General features: G+C 33.2%; 1 protein-coding gene across 4 annotated transcripts in view; it reads left to right on the top strand.

Moving 5' to 3' along the window:
- ROBO1 (roundabout guidance receptor 1) overlaps positions 1 to 9,083 on the top strand; it is a 374,585-nt gene that overhangs the window by 117,135 nt on the left and 248,367 nt on the right. The window lies entirely within an intron of this gene.

Raw genomic sequence — 9,083 nt, 5'->3', positions numbered from 1 at the left:
TGTTCCTCAATTGGGTAATATCTAGATACCAATTTTTAAGTTCACCAACCCTTCTTTTTGCCATCTCCAATCTGCTGCTAAGCTCTTGCTGTGAATTTTATTTCAGATTTTTATTTTCTTTTCAGTTCTGGAATTTTATTTTGATTCTTTTTTGTATTTTCCACTAGTCTGCTAAATATCTCCATCTGTTTATTAGGACCATCCTTTCCATTAAGCCACTGGATTTATTTTCATTAGCTACTCTAAAGCCCTTGTCTGCTAATTTCAATATTTGATATATGTTAAGGTCTGCTTCTATAGACTTATTTTTCTTCATCAGAATATTGCTGTGTATTTGTTACATGTCTAGAAATTTTGATAGTTTACCAGGCATTTTGAATTAGACATTGGAGAGACTCTACATTCTGTTATCTTTTCCTGAAGGGTGTTAATTTTTCCTCCAGCAGACAATTAAGTTATATCCTAACACCTTAAACTTTGTGGTGGTTTTATTTTACTTTTTTTAAGTATGGATTTTTTTTAGGGGAGGGTGGTAGGAGGTTACATGTAGTCCAAGATGAATCCCTTATACCTTACAGATTTTATTTTTAAGATGTGGCCTTTATAACTTAGCATGACTTTAATTCCATTGTACTCATGGTAGTCTCATCTCTTTTGCCTTATAGCTCATGCTTCCCATTCCCATGGGATCTCTGGCATCTCCACTGCACATGTGCAGTTTATGGGTCATTCTGGGATTAAAAGGAAGTTATACACAGATTTTGAAGATCTTTCATATGTGACTCATTTCTGGAATTTTATTCTTCTTCAATTTCTAGCTATACTGGCTGCTCTAAGTTCCATTCTCTTACATTTCAGGCCAATAAAACTGTGGCCTTCTGCTTGAGTTCTATGATTGAATTGTATCTCATTGTTTCTACATGGCCTGGGAGTGCTTTCAGTGGAAAAGGTCTATTATTATGCACCTTCTCATATTAATCCCCAGTATAGTTCCCATCTCTCAAGGTTGCATCCTCTCCATTTTATGCCTGCTTTTAGTCACTCTCCAGTGCCTTTAAAGAGTTGTTCTTTATATTTTGTCCAGGTATATAATAGTTATCTGAGGGTGGGTTAATTTAATTTAAACTACTCAGCCATTATTGAAACTGCAACTGTAATCACATATCTTTGACTCATTTTTTATAATTGTCTCAACCTGTTTTCAACTTGATTTTATCTAATATTCTTGTGGCATAAGACTCTATTTCTTAGGGTTGGAAATAAATTATATATAAAAAGGAATGGGGAAAACCTATTAAATTAAACTACTTATTTATGTTGCACAGAAAAAAATATAAATGTAATCGACATGTAAAGTATTCAGATAATTAGAAATAAAGATGAAAAAGTAAGTTCAGAATATGTTTTAATGGACAAGAAAATATCCCGCTGCTGTTCCTCAGTGTAGTAATTTCAGTGATGAGATGTTTTTATTTATAAATGGTTATGAGATACCGAGTCTTTTGAAAAAAATTGTGAGTCCTGGATATAGAACAGTGAAAAAATTGCAAACATTCCTAGCGTTATAGATCTTATAGTCTAGAGGGAAGTGATGAACATTAAGAGAATATATAAAATATATGGTATGTTAGATGGTGATAGCGCTGTGGAGAAAAATAAAGGTGTAAATGGATTATAGGGAGTGCAGTGGGGAAGAGTTTAATTTGGAATAGTTATGAGAGGGATCGCAGAGTGGGTGATATTTGAGTAACATTTGACAGTGCTGGGGAAGCTGGTCAGACTGAAGGAAGTGCAAGAACAAGTGAATGATGGTTTAGTATCATTAATTTAGAAAGCTGCATTTTTACTAAAAGTCTTATTTTTTTCAATCTAGTCTTCCTATATCCTGTAATGTAATCCTTAAAGTCTGTGCACTTCTAAATAAGTCCTTTTTTTTTTACTGAATGACTTTCCCCACTCATCTTTTTACTTGGAGTTATTTTCTATGTTCTTCAATCCAAACAAGGCTTTTGCTACTTATGAACACACAGTTCCCAAGTAGGAATCAAAACCCCATATTGTCAAGCTGCCCATCTGGCAATATACATGGCAGTCTCTGTTCCCGCCAAATTGCTGACTTCTAACATTTCTGCCTAACTAAGAAGAAACATTATGTGGGCATCAATCACTAGAAGACTGTGTCCACCCCAATTAGAATCATGTTTGTGTGTACGTACACTCATGCAGATGTGCGCTTTCTTCCTAGTCATGGCTCTTTAAATAAGTCAAGTTGGTGGATTTAGTTTAATTTTAGGGTTCTGAGTGCAGTAAACTTGGAAATATAATTCAATTTGTAAAGAAAGAGTGCTATAGCCTGTAGCGTTCCCTTAATATGCCACTCCAGCATATGTGAAAAAATGTGCTGTCCTGGCTCATCTATAATTCTTTTTGAAATTTATGAAATAAACACAAACTGGCATGTTTTGGAAAAAAAATGCTTAATGTAAATATAGAACAAGGAAACCAAAAACACAATTTTACTTAGTACTAGGATTAACACATTTTATTTTAATATTGGATTCATTTATGATCATATCTAAAGGCTTCCTAATAGTTTATCTCTTGAAATCACAGCATCTGTCAAGGTCAGATCTTTTTCTTAGACACCTGTTCTGTTATTTATAGACTGCTCTGTTGTAGACTCTAACACTGCCTTTAAGAGAGGTTATCTTTGATTGTTCAGAATGCATCATCTTGTCATATAAAAGTTCTGTAGAATTGTACTTTTTAAAGACTCATTGTTTAACTTTTGGTTATACCTAGTATAACACACAAGAAACATCAAACCAGTGGGGAAGAGTTATTTTTTCAAATGATTCACGGATCTTCAATTAATCTTAATGTAACGGTTGGCTGTTTTATGGCACCACTAAATGGAATTTTTCTAAAACTTGTACATTTTTTAGCAGTTTTGGAGGTTGTTCTTCATGACCTGAAACAGATCCAGGCTCATTTCTCATCATGCTATATACCACTGCAAAATTGATCTAAGCTTTTATATCTCTTTGAAGTCAAGACAAGAAAGCAACCCAGAGGGCTTTATGAAATGTAAAGAACTACTGTTTCAAGGTAGAGAAGAAGGGCTTCTATAATCTTGTTGTTTTCTGACAGTGTTCATAGGATCAAAATGGTTACTTAATTTTAACTAGTTGGACATTCTAAAAATGATGTGTTATAGTGAGCAAGAAAATGAATATTTGAAATAACACTTGTGTTAAGAATATTATTATTAGATACTTCAAGACTGTTACCACAAAAGGCTGGCAATTACTGCTTTGTTGTAGTATGTATCATAGTTAAATTTCCCACCACGATTAGACTAGATTAATAGAAACCTTCACGCCTGTAAAAATTCCACTTTAATAAATCAATGATTTACCGGTAATAAATTGTTAACATTAAAATTACTTTTACTTTAATCTCATGAATGGCACATTGTGTTTAATCAAATTTAATGTTTGCCAGAGAAACAATATTTTGATGGTTTATTTTGTTAAAGACATTTAATTGGTCAAAATTGCATTCTAAAAAGGATGAACAAGTAAGAAATCCTCTGGCCCCAGTTTCCTTTTGTTGTGAGGCAGCATTTTTATTTAGAAATAAAATATCTAATGTTGATCTTGCAGTCGTATGTATCTGTGTAGTGCAATCTCCTCGTGTTCTTCCCACTCTTTAGACAAGAGGACTAAAGTCATAGATGCTTTCTGGAAAAGATTTGTTGTTTTGTGGCTAAGGATTGGGTCATGAGAAGACCTGGGAAGAGTCTCAGTTTCATATTGGTGATGCAATGTGAAACAGAAATCACAGTAGCAGAAGCAGCATTCAGTAATCTGGCATAAAACTTGAAGAGGTATTTGAACCTCTAGGGATTTGGAAGAGAGGTTTAAACGGATGTTTTTTACATCTCAAGGAACCAGGTGAGCCTGATATTTATGTTATAACACATAATTATAGGATAAAATCAAACCAAGCAAAACACCCCTGCATGAGCATGCAAGGCACTTCACAACCTGGTTTAAACATACTTGTCCAGCTCCCATTCTCCACTCCTATCCACCACACACACTCACAAAGAGCTACTAAATATTTCTGGACTTGAATTGCTTGATATCTTTGTGTATGCTTTTGTTTCTCTGAAATGTGTGCTGTTCCCTGAAATGTGGTTAAGTTCTGTTCATGCTTTAAGTTCCCACTCAGTTGTCATTTCTGGGAATCTTAAATTCTATAACTATTCTGTATCCTTAGAACTTAAGTTAATCACTTCTTTTGGTGCATGTTGTACACTACTTTATAAACCATTATAGGGGAAAGAGAACTAATGTTGATTGAAGTCCAACAATGCATTTCATAGAGTACTCACAAAAGCCCATTTTAATAGGTAAGTCCCAAACTAAGAAATGATGGAGCAAAATTTTGAGCTGAGGCCCACTTGACTCCAAAAATCACATCATTCTTAAGCTAACCTATTGTCATCATGTTACACTGTACTTTTTCTTGTCTCTCACCAATCCTTTATTCTATGAGATCTGATTTTAATTATATTGCATTCATATTATTTTTTCTTTAATACTAGGAACCATATATTGATGTAATAAGATGTAAAAGAAAGCTTATTAAATTAAGTAAAATATGCATACAGAAAATTGCACAAATCATAAGACTGTAACTGATAAATTACAACAATTAGGCTCTCCCCTGTAACCCTTAGGGATATCAATAATAGGACTTTATTAGTAACCCAGAATCTCCTTGGAGCTCCTCTCAATCTTTGCCCACTTTCTTCTCTCCTGTAGTGTCACTACGTTGACTTCTAACATCATATGTTAGTTATATTAGCTTTGATGGTTTTTTACCTTATATAAAGAGAATCATAATATGCATTATTCTGTATATGTTTTCCTATACACTATGTTGTCTTTTTGAGAGTCATATGTATGGGTATATACAGCAATAATAATTTAAAGAATGCATGCTTTTAACAAAGTATCCTCTTTATTCACTCTGATAGTGTATAATTTGCATTTGTCACAGTACAGTGTTTTATGAATGAAAAAATGAGTGCATTTGTTGACAACATATGAACTTTGGTTAAAAAATTTAAAGTATAAATATTCTGATAAGTTGTTTCTTATTTCTCTTTTCTTTCTAATAGATATATATGCTAAGTTCCTACAATTATGATTATTAATTAAAGGTCAACTCCTCATAGTAGAAAAAACATAACTGAATAAATATTTGACATAACAATGTGAGGTTTTCTAAACAAAACTGGTGGAAAATTGCGTATATCAAACAGTGAAAAAAATTTCACAAAAATATAAATTTGCTTATATCTAGGTAGTATTATTCTTAAAATTAGTATTGAGTTACTTAAAATATAAATATATGAAAACACATACTCTTGCTATTAGTGTGTGGCCTTGAACATGCCATCTTACTAATCTGTAAAATAAGCAGGGTTATATCATCATTATTTTTCTAAAAATATAGAATCAGTGAAGGATCTATAGCCAAAATGACAAAGTTCAAATACAGTCTCTTTGCAGGTGCTTAATATTGGATATATGAAGAAACCTCTTTATCATTTTATTAATCTACAAAATGAGGTAATTATAGTACCCACCTCATAAAATTGTCATGAGGATTAAATGAGTTAATATATGTATTTAGAATATTGTCTACCACATACATACAAATGTGTCAAGTACTCTTGTCACTATTATTATTACATTCATAACTTTGGTTTGTATAGATAGAAAATCCTTACCTTGGCAAATGGAATTTGGAGAATTTTTATTTTAAGAAAAACATTTTCGAGAATGCTTAGAATTTTTCATAACATTATTTGAACTTTATGAAGATCATCTCACTTGACATTTCATAGATTAAGTTAGAGCTTTCTAAGTGGAGGCCCCCCCAAAAAGCAGCCTTCATACAAAAAAATTACTTGAGTTCCATGACGGTAACCTACAGAAGAGAAACACACATACATACACATATACACAGACACACAAAATCTGTTCTTTTTCTTTTTCCTTCTGTCATTCTGTCAGTTCAGGACCTTATCATTCTATTTTCATCTGGACTACTGCATTTTTTTAACTGCTTTTAGTATCATCTTACAGAAGTCCATCTTCCATTGTACTGCTTGTCATAACTGATTTCTAAAACACAGGTCTGTTGTCACCATACCCTATATTATAATTTTACAGTGACCCTGATTAGACACATAAAAAAATGTTTCTTTGTTTGACATCTAAGAGGTTCATTAATAATAAACATATATTGAATAGTCAGTGTGCCAGTCATGTGGAAGAAAGGTCCTTCATGATCTAAACTTTGCCTTCTTTTTTATCTTCATTCTTTTCACTCTTTCCATCTACAATCCCAAACTACCTGGTGTAATCAGGCTCTATGATTTCACTAATGCAATGTAATCTTCCTGTCCTAGCTTTGCTGTGAAATATTGGGCTAACCGGTTTACTCTTCGGGCTTCTGGCCCCTCGTGCGCAAAAATAAAAAGGTCATTCTCTGAAGTCCTTTTGAGATTTAAAAGCTACCAGTCTAAGAAACTTCAGGCATTAGGTGGAACAAAGAGTAGTGGCTGGATTCTTAAGTGAATCCCCAAAAGCATATACTGTAGTTAAATTTACTGTCTAATAACAAATCAACTTTGCAATAGAATAGGACAGAAAATTATAATTATTTTAGTATCTTAGACTTGAAGATACCCAGTTGTAATCTCAGCAGTGATTATTGCTGTAAGAAAGCACCTAGTAGTCACGGCCAAATATTACATTTTTCTTGTTATATGAAGTCCATTATGCCTCTTAGGTACCTTTTTTCTTTCTTTTCTTTTTGTTTAAACCAGAGAAGATAGAAAATTAAAAACCTGAGCACAAATGTCCAAGAAAAAAATCTATTTGAACTGAAAACATTGGCTTATTTCAATGTTTTTACTGTGCAGAAAGAGAACAGGTGAGAGAAAAGGTGGGAGGAAAACAAATGGGTTACTTCATAAGGTAGAGGAACAGAAATTTTTTCTCCATGTTTTTGACAAAAACAAATAAATGAATTAAATAGATGAATTAAAGTGATAGTTAGGGGGATACTGATGGAGGGGAGGAAAGGATATAAATTGACAGTTGAGTGGTAGATGTTGGGAATCATGGAAAGAATATAGAGTGTGCAGTCCCCGAGGTGATGGAAAGATGCAATGGAGAAAAAAACACATTTGGAAGATATTTCACCATGATGGCTGCATGCTTGAAATGTCAGCTCGAAACAGCTTGTTGTATTTTGAAGTAAAAAAGGGTGAGATCTACAAGATGAGAACAGAAACATAAGGGAAGGCAGGACACAATGGTGTTTTGAATGTGCAGGATGTTCATATGGTCTTTGTAAAGCAGATGAATATGTGATTCAAGTTTCATTGTTTCAGTCAAAAATTATTTACTACTTTTATAGTTTTGCAGGAGTCTTTTTCATATGTCAATTTTTCCATTCTTTTCACCTTCATAAATCAAGAAATTGAGCGTAAAACTTAGGACTTAGACTCGATTCACCACTATTGTAGCTTTTTCCAAATGTAGTCATTTCTATAACATTTTTACACTTAAAAAATTGTCCTAATTTAAACTGTAACATTTAGGGCTTGGGGATTCTAAAATCAAGAATAAGAAATGTCTAAAATTCACTTTTTCATATACCTTTATTTCTTAAAGAGATGAAAAAGCAAGACTGAAATACGCATAAATATCAAACCTAATGACATTAAATTTACCCCCAAATTCATGTGTTACTTATTTACTATTCATCTAATAATAATTGAAGAGTTAAAATCCATAACCTTTGTTTGTGTGTTTATTTCTATTTGATCTATTAATACCATGTCCATTAAAAGTATAATATTACATTGGTAACTCATTAAAAAAATTGAAAAACTACTCTTTTTATTGGATGCCCATAAGCTAATTTAAAAGGAATTTATTGTTAAACAAGTGGAAAGTATTTCTTTTTCCATCCCTGCCGATACCTTCACAGTGAGTGCTTGCTGTACTAGGCCATGACTCTAATTCAGTTTTTAGTACAATTTGCTAATTTTTATTCCAGGGGAGAAGGGATTTGTGATAAGAAGTAAGAGAAGAATATGGAAAATAGTGTCTCCAGTTAAAAAATTAGCTCATTATAGTTAAATTCCAGAAAGCAGAGTACTTATATAACATGCTGAGTGTCTAAAAATAATGACACTTTTCAAAATTAGACAATGAAAGAAAAATGCTTTTAGTTGTTGCTGTTTACAAATTTTTAGTGGCATTTTTATTATTTTCTGGGGGGAGAAAAAAAAAACTTACCAGATATAAATACATCCATACACAAGGCTTTCTTTCCACTGTAAAATAGGGAGAACAAAGAGCTGTATGGTATTTTTGTTGTGAAGAGTCTATTACAGTAATGTGGACTGAAAGGGGCTCCCTAATATACATTCCCACCAACTCTGAGATGCTAAAAGTCGCTCATGAGATCTCCAGCAGTCTCTTGCCCTTAGTACGGCTCAGAGTCCTCTCATCAATATTTCTTCCCACTATTAGAGAAACAAATAAAACTCATCTCTGCTGGGATTAATTTGCTTCAGCCTGAAGCAATGAGCCTCCACTGGCAACCACTCCTGAGCTGAATAAGCAGTGTCCCAGCATCTGTTGACAATATGAAATTGTTGCAGCAGCCAGTATTCATAAGATATGGCCTCCAGAATCCAAAGAGAATACGCTAGTCAATAACTAGCAGAGTCTGACCACTGAAAGAATAGCATATAATTCCAGATTTCATAAGCTATATTTAAATTGGGATTTTTTTCCTCTTTGTGGATCTGAATGTAGATAATCTATGTAGACCTTATTTTACTTGAAGAGACCTAGTTATATAGCTGGTTTGGGCTGAAAATGCCTGAACTTATTTCCAGCTGGCCATGGATTTGTCTTAGGAAACCAAGACATAAATAGCTGCTCCTTAGCTGACTGGTCGCTTTTGTTATGGAGCCCTGT

Source organism: Pteropus medius, unplaced genomic scaffold (assembly GCF_902729225.1).
Source record: "Pteropus medius unplaced genomic scaffold, Ma_sr-lr_union100, whole genome shotgun sequence".
NCBI lineage: Eukaryota > Metazoa > Chordata > Mammalia > Chiroptera > Pteropodidae > Pteropus > Pteropus medius.
The sequence above is the reverse complement of the archived record's forward strand: the minus strand, read 5'-3'. Positions and strand labels throughout refer to the sequence as shown.